A 15,371-nucleotide genomic window follows, 5' to 3' on the forward strand; every position below is an offset into this window, starting at 1 on the left:
TACAGCTCAAGCTAAAATCGAAGGTCCGAGGGTACACCGCACGACGAGTAATGGAATAGCTATGCGAGATCGGATTCTGGCAGACTGGGTTGATGTCCAGTCTCGAATTCGAAACCTGAGCCCTCACCGATGACAGATTGAAATTCTAGCAATAGGCACATCATTAAAAAAGGCATACGATTTCCCGCAGCCTTGAAACATGCCCAGCAGTTGGTCGTCAGTCTCAATCGCGACTGACGGCATCGTCGAGAACTGGGCGTATCCTAGACCTAGACTCCGAAGGCAGAGCGAGGATTTCACTTTATGAAAGCCGCTCGCACTCCCTACGCGATCCGCCGCTACATTCCTCGAAATGTATTCGTCATGTCCGGAGGAAATGGAAGACCATCAGAGCCGAGAACGATCCTTTGATTTCGTGATTCATTCCCATGCTCTCGAGTCAGTATGCTGCAGTCCCAGATGACTCTTTCCGTATCAAAGTCCGATCTGTTCCGACAGAAGAAGAACCAGAGCTGGGCACGCAGCGGGGCGAGTCGGGATGCGCGTTTTTGATACCATGGGATCCATTCGCTAATCCCGCAGAAGTCGAGATGAGTTTCTGCTCGCTCTCGGAAAACCCCTCTCTTCGGAAGTACTCCCTGGAATCCTATTTTCGAGAGTCTGCTCTGAAATCCCGTGCACCGAAAACCCAAAGGAAATAAACACGAGTCTCGACGCAATTTGCCAAAGCCTTCTCACGACTTGCTGTGATGAAGATGTGGTTTGATATGGTGAGCTCCTCATCGCCGTCCTGTTTCTCGTCTTCCCTTTTCCCATACCACCACTATCCCACTGTCACCCTCGCCGTCCGCCCGCCAGCCAGCCAGCCAGCCAGCCAGCCAGTCATCGGAGCGAGCGACCAACCAACCAGCCAAGCAAGCAGTGGCGGCGTCCCGCTTTGGCTGCTGCGCTGCTGGCTGTCGTCTATGATCCGCTCATCCGGATTCCCCAGTGGAATCACCGCGGCGCGTAATGCTATCTAGACACAGGGAAAGCATCGGGCGAGCCGGCGGCCGAGCGACTCTCGTTGCACGACAGAGTGGGACACGCCTGCGGCCCACATCAGTCATTACATTTCAGACACAGTCTCGTGCACAAACTCACACAATTCCGCAGTCGCCTTGCAACTCAATGTGGAGTCCGCTCTATCTTAGTAATCTTCTCCCTGGTCGTCGCCATCTTCTAGTTCCCATAGGACACCTCTGATTAGAACGGCCAGGGACCGAAAATTTCACTTGCCAAGCAGGACGACTGACCGACGACCCAGCCTGTGTCCGTCGTCTCGAGTGAACCCGCTCTGCCAGCGAGCCTACTTTTTGGGTGTGGTCGAGTAGTGCAACAAGATTTCCCGGTTATCTCTGTCTGACCGTCAAACTTTGCCTCATAGCGGATGCTGATGAAAGACGAAGAGGTCAAGCGAGTCTCACCCAGTCGGGTAGAGCTCTCGATCAGCAGGTGTCAAAGTGGCATTCCGCCATGAATAGCGTCATCTACAGACTCATGAATACAAAGCCGATGCCGCGTGGAAGAGAGCATTCACAATCAATCCCTCCATCCATCGGGGGACGAGCGAGGCTTCCGTTCGACTCGATGGCCTCTGTTCCGAATTCCTCACCCCGGGATCCCACGTCCACCTCGTCGGATTGCGCATCGCACGAATGCATAACCCGAGAAGAATGATATCTCAAAACCTCTCCCGGGCGGGAAATGGAAATCCCTGCCCGCCACTGGAGAGGACCAGGGACGTACCGGAATATTAATGGGTCTATCAACAGCTCGGACAGTATACGATAAATGCACTCGGTGTGTATGTAGATGGAAGGTGGCAGAACACGAAAAAATCCGCATGCAGTATTCACGGAATATCGCCGGTAGCCTCCGATAAGTGTGCGTGCGCGCACGAGAAGGCCTGCCCTGGCAGAGCGGGAATCTACGGGGACGCTTCGGAATAGTAGCCGGAGAATACGATCAGAACGGGACTGTTGCTAAGGTCGTCGACGTCGATGCGGATCTGATCTGAATATTTTCCTCGACGGTTGATCCTTCGCAAGACTCCCATCTGTCACTCGGGTTATTCCAGCCAGCGGCTCCGCCTGACTTTGCTGACCCAGGCGATCCAACGCCTCCTCACGCCTAACGTTCTCTTTTCTGCGCGAAGCTGCCATCAAGGTTTTCCCTCCTCGACGTCGTCGTCGTCAGGGATTGAGGCTGTTTTCATTCCGGCGGACGCCTGGAAGAATAACTTTTGATGCGTCGGATAGGCTCGTCACCGTAATCTCGGGCTTCGATTTTGTGTCGTGTCTCCGAGGGAACCTCTGCGGCCACGCTTAGTACAAGGAAGCCATCGGACGTATTGACGCCGCTGAATATTTTCCCCGGTCGAAAGGACATCACTGAGATTCGCGTCAACGAAATCGCGACGAAGAACGTGAATTATTCAGAGAATTGTCAGGCTTGTTGCAGCTTTCGGCCGGTAGCGACTGCATCTTGCGTTTACTACGATACGGTCGTTGGCGTCACGGTCGCTGCAGCAGCGTTTGTCGCGACAACTGTTGCAAGTAAAAGTAGCAGTGGACGTGTTCTCCTTGGAGCGCCTTAGCCGGAACCTCCTCCGGTACATAGTTAATAAGCTCATACGCTGCATGCTGGAGCAAATGCCGCAGGTGAACTCACGAATGTCGAGTAGCCGTGTTCATAGACGCCGTCCATATTTACCCGCCTAATCCCAGCCGTTTGTCGTCCTGTCAGAGGGAAACGAGAGCGACAGCGGCGGCGGCGGTCGCAGCGGCAGCGTCACACAGGCAAGAAGGCTTGAGACTGTCGCTTTTGTATGCGAAACAGGCTCACGCTCGAAAAAGAAGAACCGAAATTGGCCGCTATATCCCTACCATTTTGTACCTTGCTCGCTTTGCTGGTCGGTCGCTCGGTTGGCTTGCTCGGGAGCGAGCTGAAGAGCTGGTTTGTCGAACGTCTTGTCCCGCATATATATCCTGCCGAGGACATTTGTCATTCGTGGATTTTCGAACGTGGACTGCGTCAGGATGCAACTGCGTCCCCTCCTTACTCCTGACGCCGCTTTTCAAGCTGACCAATCGTCCCTCTCAACCCGAGACGCTCCCGTGGTAACATTCATCGTGGGATGGCTGACGCGACTAACACGTCGGGTTTCCCCCCTGCATTCGGAGTTGTTCCGTAAGCTTTCGCCCCTTCTCCGCCTCGAAGAATGGCTCAAGCTCCGGCCGGCGTTTCGGCGTCAAAGCTCCGAATGATCCCAGGGGTGATGCTCGGGTGTGCTGCGTCGTCGGGATCTCCATCAAGAAACTCGAGGGACGTTCTCCGCTCGGAAACGGGTGAACGCTTCGATTCAGTTTAATTCTGCTAAGTTGGACTGCCGACTACGAATCTCGAAGGAAGGACTCCGGAACAGGGAAAAGCGAAGCCGAGGAAGACGAAACGAAGTCGAGTTTGCCGCTATCGTCCGAAGGAAACAGTTGGCGATGAGCAAGAAAGGCAGTCGGATAAGAAGAACTCGCTCACTCGGAGATCAAGTGCAGAGCCCAGAGTGGGAGAGCGAGGAGGCAACCGCAATACGGATAGGCGGACCACTGTTGCCTTTAATCATTCCCGACGGCTCCTCGTGTGTTCGTTGAGTGACTCGCAGATCTGGCAGAATGAGTCCGGTAGAGACGTGAGGAGGAAGGAGAAGAAGAGGAGAATTGTCGGATAGCTTTGAAACATCTCCTTGAAGGAGCACTCCTCCGGGATGCCGTAATTATTTGCTACTGATGACCCTTGCAACTGCTCGTCCGCCCCGCAGGCGCCTCTCTCGAGTAGCCTTTAACGGCGCCTACTGCGGCGGACCTTTCTCCGGCTTCCCAATTCGAAACTTTACTCTGACGGGGAACAGGCAGAGCACTCAAAGAGAGCAGATCATTTATGCAAACCATGTGCCATGCGATGCCGTCGCAGACCCGAAAAAAATGTCTGTCTCGCCGAGAAGCATCCTGAAACGTCTCTGGAGAGCGAGACAAGCTTAGGTATTTACTGCTCGTTCATAAATAATTCGTTCGAGTGTAATGCGAGGAACAGCTTGCGAACAAGACGAGTTCGTCGCGTCGATGATCGCTCTCGACATCGCCGCGAGCGAGGACGGGACGAGATCGCGTCGCCGACTGTGGGCGATCCCATGAGAGATAGTTCGATATGCAGATCTGCTAATGTCATCGTTACGCTCTCGTCAAAGGAACAACTCGAAGAAGAACACACTCTTCGAGATTCCAGTCGGCGGAGCAATCTGAGATTCCCCGTTCGGAACGCCGTCCGTTTTCCCTTCGGTGCTCACCACTATCCGGAACCAGCAGCAACACGTTCCCTACGATCTAATTATCGTCCCGCTCCCCCATTTTCGTCCTTCGCCTCGGTCGGTCAGGAATCTCATCATCTGACCCGGGAGCAAGCGGGTGTCCAGAAAAGGATACCTCGAGAATAACTTTTTTGTGTGGCCGACCTCAGTGATTCTCCTCCTGCCGCCTTGAACGCTTTCCTGAACCTTTCCCGCGGTAGCTGGAGCCACTCTGGGCGGTCGCACTCAAGAGCGGCCGTGACGAGATGCTGGCAAGCGAGTATTCTTGTGCTCTGCGAAGCGGAATTCAGGAATTAGTTTGCGCACGGCCCGCCGGAATCGGCCGTTGCTCCTTCTGACGTTCCGCTGCTCGTTCGTACTTGAAAGGAAACACCACGCAGCGGAAGCGAGCAGTCATGGAACTCTTTGAGTCGAGAACTCAATTAGGATACTGAGCGAGTGAAAGACGACATCCGTGCGGACAGCGAGAACCGAGCAGCAAAATGGCAAGATCGCGAAAGAGGGAGGACTTATGCTGAAGTGGGCGAGGTGAAAAGAGGCACTCGAGAACGACTTGGCTTTGTTTTTGAGGACGACGAGACAACGTATTGTTCGTGACCTTCAATCGCCATGTGCCGCTCACCTCACACGAAAGTTTCGTCTCGTCGGCGACGCTCCAAGATTCTGGCCGCTGTCCCCGCTCTGCGTCGGCCTATCTCTGTCTTGTTGACGCCTTTTCCCTGAATTCCGACCAAACGAGCTCGTCCCTTAATCTGGAAGCAGAACTATGGGAAGGTTATTTCAGGCATCCCGAGTATGAGAGAAGCAGCCCATGCAATTCCACTCCCAGTCCCACACTTTGCGACGCTCCCGGACGCAATAAGCGTCCCAGAGCCGGCGTCGACCGTGACCTCGACGAAAACGAGCTTCCCCGGCATTAGAACGACACAGAAAGCGTACGTACCTGCCGGCGCTGCGCCATCGCGACGTACGTCCGCCCTCACCGATGCGAGTCCAGATTCCGGGGATACGGCAAATCGGCTCTTTTCGGAGCGAGTGTGATCGACTGACTGACTGACTGTTTGACCGATTTGTGTCGGGTCAGCGGATACGGGCCTTCAGTCCGATTGACAGGACTGGGCATTGCTCGTCTGTGATCCGTGTTGCTACCGATAACTAAATACAATATCATGGAGATCGTACGAGACACTCCTGTCGGCTCTGAGTCCCTCGACCTTGAGCGGAACCGAAGAATCGAGGTTGTACGAGGTAACGACAGACCAGCCTTGACGTTTTCGATGGGACGTCGGACCCCGATCAGAACAAAAAACGCTACAACTTGCGATCCCGATTCTGTTGTGTTCCCTCTCAGGCGTCGGCGGACCGGCGATCGTGAAGATGAAACAAGGAACTCGAGCGGATTTTGGAATCGGTCAGGAAGAAGTGATGTACCCAGCTCAAAAGAACAAATTGAACTGGAGGATTAATGTCCGCCTCTGAAGTGGACGGCTGGGAGGACGACCGTACGTTGCTCCAACGCTGGAGGGGGCTACGGCGAAATTCTCCCATTTTCCCATGCTCTCCCCCGCAGGAACTCCCCCCCAGGGAGCGCGAGAAGCCTTCTATACACAGTCGATTTCCTGTTCCAGGTTCTGTTCTCGCCGCTGCGGAGCTCTGGAGCCGTCGTCGAGGGGATCGCGGGACCGATGAAAACTAACTTTGACGAAAGCCATGATGGCCGGGGACCATGGAGGAAGGGAAGCGAAAATCAAGAGAGAAGGTTCCGGAAGGATCGCTCCTCCGTCTCCGTCGGTTTCCTGTTGACTTATTGAGTTATGTCGAGGTGCCGACTCGCTTCCAACTCGCTCTTCCGCGACGGTTCCAAAGATGCGAGCAGGCCCCGAGCCCAAACTCCGAGCTATGGTTTCGAACAATCGATCGGACTGAACTGCGGATCGTCGTCTAGTTGTCCAGGTCGGAACTCCCGTTACGACGTCGCCGACGACTCTAGTCACAGACAGCCGATCGGTAGCAGCGAGCCTCAGCGACTGCGGAAGGACGGTAATTTCTTGTTGACTACGCAGGGCTCGCCAGTCCGGCACGTGCACCCGACCGTAAGGGACAGTCCCACGGAAATTCAGGGAGAAGAGGAGCTCCGCTTTCGAGACGGCTCGGTGGGATGACGGTGGAGCTTCCGAACTTTCTCTCGTGGACACTTCCGAGGTCAGCAATTTCTGAGCCTGGACCCATCCGTCGTGAAGCGTGGAAACTGAGCATGCTCTTGGTTCGCCCGAGACGGCGAGCCTCATAAGTTTTTAACGACGTAACCGAGACCATGGAAGTTCTTACGGAATATGCGGGCCGGCGCAACATTACTCCGCATTCTCTCAGCCTTCCATCGGGGGATGTCCGAGGAGGAAACCGGCCGGTCGGCCTTCACGGCCACGAAGCTACGATCGCGACATCTGTGACTCGAGGCGCAGAGTCCCCCCATGTATGGGATCGAGCTGAGGAACTCATTCCCTGGTCGCTCCCCAGCAGCGTACGGAGCGGGCTATTCGCCCAAGGAAACTAGAAGCAAGGGAAGCGAGACATTTCGCTTCGGTTCGTCTGTCGCCATGCGATGGTTTCCAGAACGAGTGCGGGTTGAATATTCGTCTCTGAAACGTTCGCGTTAAACGTTCCGCTACGAGTCAACGCGTTCGGCGTTAGGTATTCACGCTTTTCTAGCGAATTTCCAAAGACCCATGTCCAGCAACCGCTGAAGCCACTCCTTACTGTTGGAGAGAAAGAGAGAGCAGAAGCGGTTCGCGAGGAGTGATTTCGGCTCCCGTACGTGGAGTGGCGCGTACAGAACTGAAGTTCATTTTGCAAAGGGCCACTTACCACACATTCAGCGAAGTGACGAGTGGAACTCTGAAACGAGGATGGGCCGCCGACGCCTCACTGCTAGCTTAGTCAGGCGAGGAGAGGGGGGACGGGGCGCGATGGAAGACGGCGACGGGATTCGCGGGAGTCCTGTCGGTCCGGCGCTCGCTCCTCGGCAAACGGACCCAACGAACGGACACTTGAACTAAATTGAATTCTTAACATTGGCCATTAAGCATTAATAGTTGAGGGGTTGACGATTTGAGGCGATGGACGCTCAAATGAAATGGGTGAACACTTCAAAGTAATCTCTTCCCGCCGCCGCCGCCGCCGCCGCGAGGGATGATGGCGATGACCACGCTGATCACCACGAGACGAGAAGCCGTTGATGGGAACCTCAGACGAGAAACTTACTCGGCGACTCGACTGCCCTCTGATCTTTAGCGCTGATGGTCGAACATATTTTGTATAAATATGCCCCGTTTGAAATTTCAGAGTATTCGCCAAAATCTACTCAACAACTCTTGACGGGGGGTCCCGCTACGCATCTTCCCGTACGTAACTTCACGCGAAGCCCTCGCACTGGGGTTCGTGGGGATTTAGGTTCCGGGTAGTGTTTACAGCGGAGAGTCACGCAGGCCCTTGTGAGCACCCAAGCTCCCCGCACGGTCGAGGGCTAAAACACTCTCCCGTGGGGAATATTCTCATAAATCCAAAATAGGGAGAATGACAGGACTCGGCAATGGTTTCGTGGCGTTTCGGAATGCTTCGCTACGAGGAGCGAATCGGAGCCCATCGGAAACCATGGCCCGAATAAGATGCTAGCCGAGCACTCTGTGGAAGCGAGCGCCGGAGCGACAGTAATTATCGAGAGATGATGCGATTCGACTTCCGGAATGGCTAGGGATCACTCGGCGATGTCGCGAAAGGGCCTGCCTTTCGTTCCGGTCGCGAGCTCATCTGCCTGCGGGGCCCATTGCTTTAATAAAGGACGTCGAGGAGATCCTCGGAGGGTGGCGCGGGCGCTAACAGTCACAAGGGAATGCTCCACGGGAAGAGCGGGGAAGAATCGATCATTCCATCCGCATATCGCCAGGAGGGTTTCTGTGGATGCCGAATATATCGTAAACCCATTCGATATTATTGTTCATTTATGATCATCATTGTCGGTAATAAATAATTATATTCCAGACGAAAGACAGGCTATCGCGCTCCAGTCGTGGACTTGATGCCACATCGATCCGAGTCAATCTCTCCCAAACAGTATAATTTATGGTATCGAACCAAGGTGTTAATTATGCCGTTTTTTCCAATAATCAATGTTATTTGTTAATGAGCCCGGCGATATATCTTTTGTTCGGGACTACTTCCGTCGACTCCAAAGGAGCACTCGTTGCATTCTCAATGCGGCGAAATAGGCGAGCGCCGCCGATTGAAGTTTGTCGCCCAGCCCGATACGTCGCGAGACGCTATCGAAGTATCTCGGACTCCGAGTTGACGATTCGTCTGATGTCAGGAATACGACTCTGCTCCATTCTGGGACCGGAACAAGAATCGGAGCCATGTATTAATTATTCCGGCGAGAAAAGCTCGACTGTATTGACTGTACTGTATTGTATGTAGGGCGACCGTATTGACGTAGGACGATTTTATTGAATCATTGTACGGTAGTAACTTACTTAAAGTCGGAGTGTGTGTACTAAGGGCCTGAGCTACTATTCCTGTCTCGCGGGCCGCCGTTCAATCTTCACAATAATAATGATCAGGAACTCAGAACTTCGCTTAAGGTTCGCATCGATCGTTCCGATGCCGAGTCGGCCATTCGGAGCACGTTCGGCGCAGCAGAAGCCCGATCGATGTTTAGCGATGTTCCTGCTTGTCGGACTCGTTTTAGCATCGTTTTTGATGGCTGACATCAAAGATGTTGTCTTCCCCTCCATATTCGCCCTCTCCGCTCTTATGTTAGTGTGCGCGGAGCTCGGTCACTTGTACGGCCGGACTGATGGAGAATCAGCGGGACCGACGGACGGTCGGACGTACGGGCGAGTTAGCGGGCGAGCGAAGTAGAGGATACCAGATAGGAGCAAGTGACTGACGAACGGATAGATAGAGAGGGCGGTCGGCCACTCGGGCGGTCGGTCGGTCGGTCGAAGTAACCCTCAACGGTTACGAATAGTAGCTATAAATAATTTGCAGTCGTCGCTCAGGGACAAGGTGGTGCAAGCACTTTGACGTACGGACCCGGTCGAACATCTCGAGGGAGCTCAGGACTTCATCACAAGTTTACTCGTGGATCGTCATTGCGATCTATTCGCGAGCGAGAGGCGTTAGTCTCTCATATCTGGCGGGCTCTCCTGGTTGCTTACTTACTTGCTTGCTGCAAAACCTATGGTGATTTATGCCCAACACTCTCTTGTTAATGGTCGAGAAGTTTGAGGCTCGCAACCTCTGGGGAGACGATCGTTCTTTCATTGTGCTCACAATAATGACCGATGGCCTTCGAGCGTTCGCTCAGCGAGTCTAAGGAAAGTTCCTAGCCATTGGACCAATCGTTTTCCAGTTCGCTGTCGGAGGTCGGCCGGTCGCTCGCTCCATCGATCGCTCGGTCATTCGCCGATTCGGCCGAGACGATATCCGGCTTTTGGTACATCTCGTGGGGATCTGTGGATTGACCTTTCTTCTGGAACTTTCCCGAGGGACCGGATGGAGCCCTGGATAGGATGTGAGGGGAAAGCCCGACCGACTCATACGTGCATCGTCCTCAGGAAGGACTGCGGGAACCACAATTCTGGTTCGAGGCGGAAAGAAATCATTCCGGAGGAATTGCCGACCGATAAAATTTCCTCATCTTGATTCGCCGCAGCGGAGCTCCTTTGCTGCCCCACTGTCTAATGAGTCGTGGCTCCGCTCGGGCCATGCCCACATGATGACCCACCACATGACGCTCGAACGTATTCCGACACCTCAACACGATCTCCCGCTGGAATATTCCTTCATACGAAAGGAGCCCCCGCGAGCTTTGGACCGCACGCAGGCACGCGCAATTGTCGAGCGAACCGCGGGACTGCGGTCCGAGACAGGAAGCTCCACCTCCTGCGATTGACCGTCTGCTTCCGGCTCTACCTGCTCAGGCGAATCGGTGGATTCAGCACCGGTCGGAATCCTGGTCACCGACCCTTCATGCTCGCTGAATATTCCAAGGGCGGACATTCAAGTTCCAACTCGGAGGGCAGGGACTCGGATCTTTCGGGCGGAGGTTGTCGATGAAAACGTCTTCTTTTGTATCCGTCTCTGGTGAGCAGCGGTGGCATTGACTTATGATCGTTTTTGCAGAGCTCAATTTGAGCAAGTATGGAATCGTTCACGAGTTTATTTCCCTCAGTGAATGCATTTCTCGTTTGTACTTCGTCCGCTCAGTGTTGCGAAAAATTTAATAAGTTCGAACGCTCATACCCGCACGGATCGTAGCCTTTTGTGTCCTGTCAGCCAACCCTGACCGAAGTCGTTTCTCAAAAACACGAGGAGCTCTCGACTTTTGTTCCCCTAGTGGGAGACCGACTGGGTCGGTGAAAGCTTCTGCTCGAAACATACATGACGTGGTGGTCTCCGTCAGCCTCGAATGTCTCGCTCTTCGAAGCCGCATATTCGGCGAGAAAAAAACAGCTTCCTTCGGCGAGTTTCCCGTACCGCTGCAACGTTGCGCTTGCGAAATCGCGATAGATGGATTAATCGTCAGAATCATTCGGCCAGACTAGCTTGGAGTATCCGGTGAGGAATCTAGAGCGGGAGATGATCACTTGACGTGACGCTGGAACCCCTCACACCCACCTCGAACAGTCGATTTCGAGCTCAGGCGCGCTAGCTGGCTGGAGAAAGACCGGAGAGGGCTAAATTTCGCCCTTTCGACAAGGCAAGTCTGCTGCTTTCATCTCGCGATGCGCGAGTGGCTATCCTGAGCTCGACAGCGAGAGTTGTTAGCACAGCACTCTTGCCTGGCCCACTAGTTAGCGATGTGTGGTTTTCAATTCACTGACGCGGATCGGGTCGTCGACAAGTTCGACTTGAAAATGAGGACTTGTCGCACCCTCGAGTGTTCTAAAGGGACCCTTATCAGCGAGGCGCTGATGTGAGGGTATGTACTCGGCACATGCTTTTCACAGCGAGGACGCGGAGCCGCTTCGACGGGGGCTTGAAACGACGCTAAGCAAATACTTCGTCTCGAGGGACAACGCTAAACAATACCTACTCTCGTACTGGGGTTCGGGAATACCTACAGGGAGCCGGGGAGAGGAACAGGTAGCTCGGAACTCGCGTGTGATACGATCAGGAGCGACCATTTTACGCCGAAATTACGTTCGACGACTCGGCAATCAAGATGTTTGCCATAGAAAATATGATGGCGGTTACTTCGTTGAATTACTTCGTTGCCTGGTCGAAACCACACCTTTCGAATGTCCTCGGAATATCTTGAAGCTGGTCGGCTCGTCCCGGCAGACCCCACTCGTCTCCTTCTCGCGGAATTCGAGTTCGTCCATTCACAACTACTTGGGTACCTAGTTCGAGGTAGGGAAGTCGCATGGAAGTTCTTCCAGATGAGGAGAAAAGTTTCTTGGGAGGCTCCATCGACGAATCATTGATCCCAAAGGGCATAATCTCAGATCTGATTTAGAGAGGTATCATCGTCAGACTCGGCTGCGATCATTGGGCCGTCAATCCATTATTATAATAATTTATTATAGCATGCTTTCAGCAACAAGCAGTTGGTGATTAAGAAGGGGCTGGATTGACATTCAGGACAAGCGAGGGAACGAATGGTTGCCCGCTCGTGGTCAGAGCGAGAAGCTCCCCCTTAGAATTTGAATTTCCTCTCCCGGGGAGAGAAAAAACCTCTGAGAGTTCACAAGGGCAGACGGTGGCGGCGGCGGCGGGCCGGCGGTATCCTGCGCGGAAATTAGAGGGTGCCGCCGAGCTCACGGTTCCGGGGAATCTTTCAGCGGAACTCGATTTTCATATCGTGGAAGTCACTTTGTGCGGGGACTGCCGTCGGAAATTGTTTAATTCTTTCAGTCAGCGACAATCGACCTTCCAAAATCAAAATATGATTTCAGGGAATTTCCAGAGTCGGTTCTCGACGGCTGCTCGAATCAGTCGCCGACAGCCCAGGTATTCGCTTTAAAATGAAAGAGGGAAAAAATAGTTTTAGACTTGGAACGGCACAATTAATACACTTGACAGGTCCCGCGAGGCTGAGGCAACCCTTTTAACGCTATACCCTATGAGGTGTGGGCTTGAGATTACGGCTCCGATTTAGCGGTTCGAACATATGGCTTCGAGAGACGAATCTTGTAGCCACGTGCGGATCCCGTTAGTGGGAGGAATCTCTCCGCCTATCTTTCTACAACTCCTCGAGAGACCGAAGTGACTACTTCGTTATTTTTCCCGCTCTCGATTGCTGCGAAGCTCTGCTGGTTACATTTTTGGAGCGCTTAGTCGTTGGTTTCTCTCCTGATCGTTTCCCCGTGCTAAGAACGGATTGTCGTCCTCGTGCAAATTTTCGACTGGTGCACCGTGGGTATTTCTGGCTCGTTCCGTGGTCTTTTCGCAATCCTCCGACGATGCTCTTTGCTCGCAGTAAGAACGGCTACTATAATTAATCCGAAGAGAGGAGCGAGTTTTTTTGTTCGGACCGCATGCTTCTCACAATCACTCCTCTCGAAGCCCCCTCCGGGAAACATTCGGAAAGTCTAAAATCGAAGCGGATGCTCGGGGAGCTAGGCTAATGACACCGGATTCTGCTTAAGGTTCCGATGTTTTTAGCGCCGACTGAGGGCTCAATATTTCGCTTCAAGTTCGTCTCTTTTGCCGGAATTTCGGAACTATCAGCGTTCTGGAATTTCATCCCGGCTCATCGATCAGCTGTCGTGGAGTCTCTCGAGGGAAAATGTCATCAGGATAGAGCGGGCAGGTTTCAGGAATAGTTAGAATCGAGCGAGTCCGGATCGTTGGGGCTGTTGTGGAGGGAGCAGGGCACACCAAGGTGAGAGCCGCACTTCTGAGCGACTCCGGTAGACGCATCTGACCGAAACTCCGTAATTCCCGAAGAAACGACAATACCCCCTCTGAGTCAATCCAGGCGGGCGGCTCCTCTTGGATTCTCAAAACGGGAGTTTTGACGAACTCCACTCGGTGAAGCCGTCGAACTCGACTCGTACAAATGTTCTTCTCCGGTCCCCGACTCAATTTTTTCCATGCATCCCAAAAACCGGTTGATGGAGAGGACGACCCTGTTGGTAATCACGGCGATGATCGTCTGCGTTGAGCTCCCATCGGAATACGCAGCTGGAGTCCGAGAGCTCCATTCCGTGACCGAGATGAAGTCGTTCCTCCATTCTGTAGTTCCCCGTCGCCCTACGACTCTGCTCTCTACTCCACCACGATCAGCGGCAAGCTTTCCGTCTCCGGAATCCTCCAGCTGAGTGACCACTTCACTCGACGCTGAGCGATCGGATTTACAATGGTTTTTCCTTGGATCCTATCTCTTGCACTATTCTTCTATTCTCACACTTTGCCGCTATCGGATCCGACAAAGTCCTCCGCTTCAGCTCCACTTGCCTCTCGGAGGCCCCGAGCTCCGGCGTGCAGTGAATATGGTGGTGATGTGGCTGTTTTTGATGAAGTGACCGATGAGGTTCTAAAAGTAGTTCTCCCATGAGTTGACTTTAGACGTCGGCAAAGAATTTTCCCTCTTTTCTTCCCGTCGTAAACTGCGAGTGCCGTTGACGGTTATCGGCTTGACTGAAGGGATTGCTCTGATCTTTTCCTCGGCGCTTCATGGACTATTGCGCGTTTGACGGATGAGACCAAAGATGGCTTCGACGCCCAGAGGGAAAAACGCGGCGCTGACACACGCCCAGTCACCAGAGCACCGCATCGAGTTTATGCGTTGCACACCAGCTCGCGAGTGAAACAATTTCAGTTTCCGTGGTCATCGACAGGGGCGTGCGCGAGAGGAAGGGCGGGGGCGCTAAGGGGGCCATAGCCCCCTGCCGGACGATGCGTTCGTAATGCTAAGGCATCGGAGCGAGTCGCCATACTGAATCTAAGCCCCCTGCGAAGACCTCAGAGTACTGGCGCAGACTGCATCCCGGTTCGTTCTATCTGGAGCTAGACTATCCAATGAGATTCTCTTTAGGTTACACGAAATGCTTCCTCCCGAAAAAACGTATGGTCGCTGGTTGTCTGCAAGGCGCTTGCGAGGGTATCCGGCAGAATACCTTCTCAGAAGACTTGTGGGAACTTGCTTCAGGTCGCTCGTCCGAGGAACGTATCGAACGGCCAATCGTATTTCGCTGATCCGGTCAGCAGAACCTCGTAGAAGGGAGGGAAGAAGGGGGAATGTATGTTCGAGACGGACACGGGAGCACCGATTACGCCGGAGAAGGATTCGCAGGCCCTATTCGCTCCGTAAGTCTGCGTCCCATCTCCGAAGGCTCTACGTCGCCCACGACACGTCGGCGTCGTGGGCCTCGATTGGTCGGGTTCAAACCGTGAAAGAGTGCTCCTTGGAGCGCAAGGGCACCCAGCGCATACTGGGCATCGATAGAGGACGTATCGAAACTCATCTCTTTCCGGAGAGGATTTTCGATTCATCTCGGGCATTTATCTGTAGCATGGCGCTACCGTTTACGTCGCCACACTCCTTTTCGCGTTCTCGCCAGGTCTCCTCAGCTCTGGTGACAATCATTCTGGTCTTCGGGAAGTGAAGAGGAACGATTTTTCTTTCGGCATCGAGCCTCTTCCTCTCTGCCTGCCGATTTTTCATCTCCAATCTCAGCCCGGGGAACTCCGGAGCCCCGGCACAACAGTGCGAAGCACAGCAAGTCATCAATCTGACCACCCGGGCGGACCAACCGTCGCTAAAAACTGCTTACGCCCTCCCGCTGCCCTCTTCTCCTTTCTACCCAGCTCGCGCGAGTGAGGAGGAGAGGAGCGAGCTGGAGCATCTGCTTTTCTGAGAAGGAAGAGCAAAGACACACTCACACGCCAACTTTGTCTTTTCGCTTAGAAAACTCAAATGGGCAACCAACGGCCGTCCGCAGAGCCAGTCTCTACCGAACCGGAG

The sequence above is a fragment of the Galendromus occidentalis genome, unplaced genomic scaffold (assembly GCF_000255335.2).
Source record: "Galendromus occidentalis unplaced genomic scaffold, Mocc_1.1 scf7180000076600, whole genome shotgun sequence".
Classification (NCBI taxonomy): Eukaryota; Metazoa; Arthropoda; class Arachnida; order Mesostigmata; family Phytoseiidae; genus Galendromus; species Galendromus occidentalis.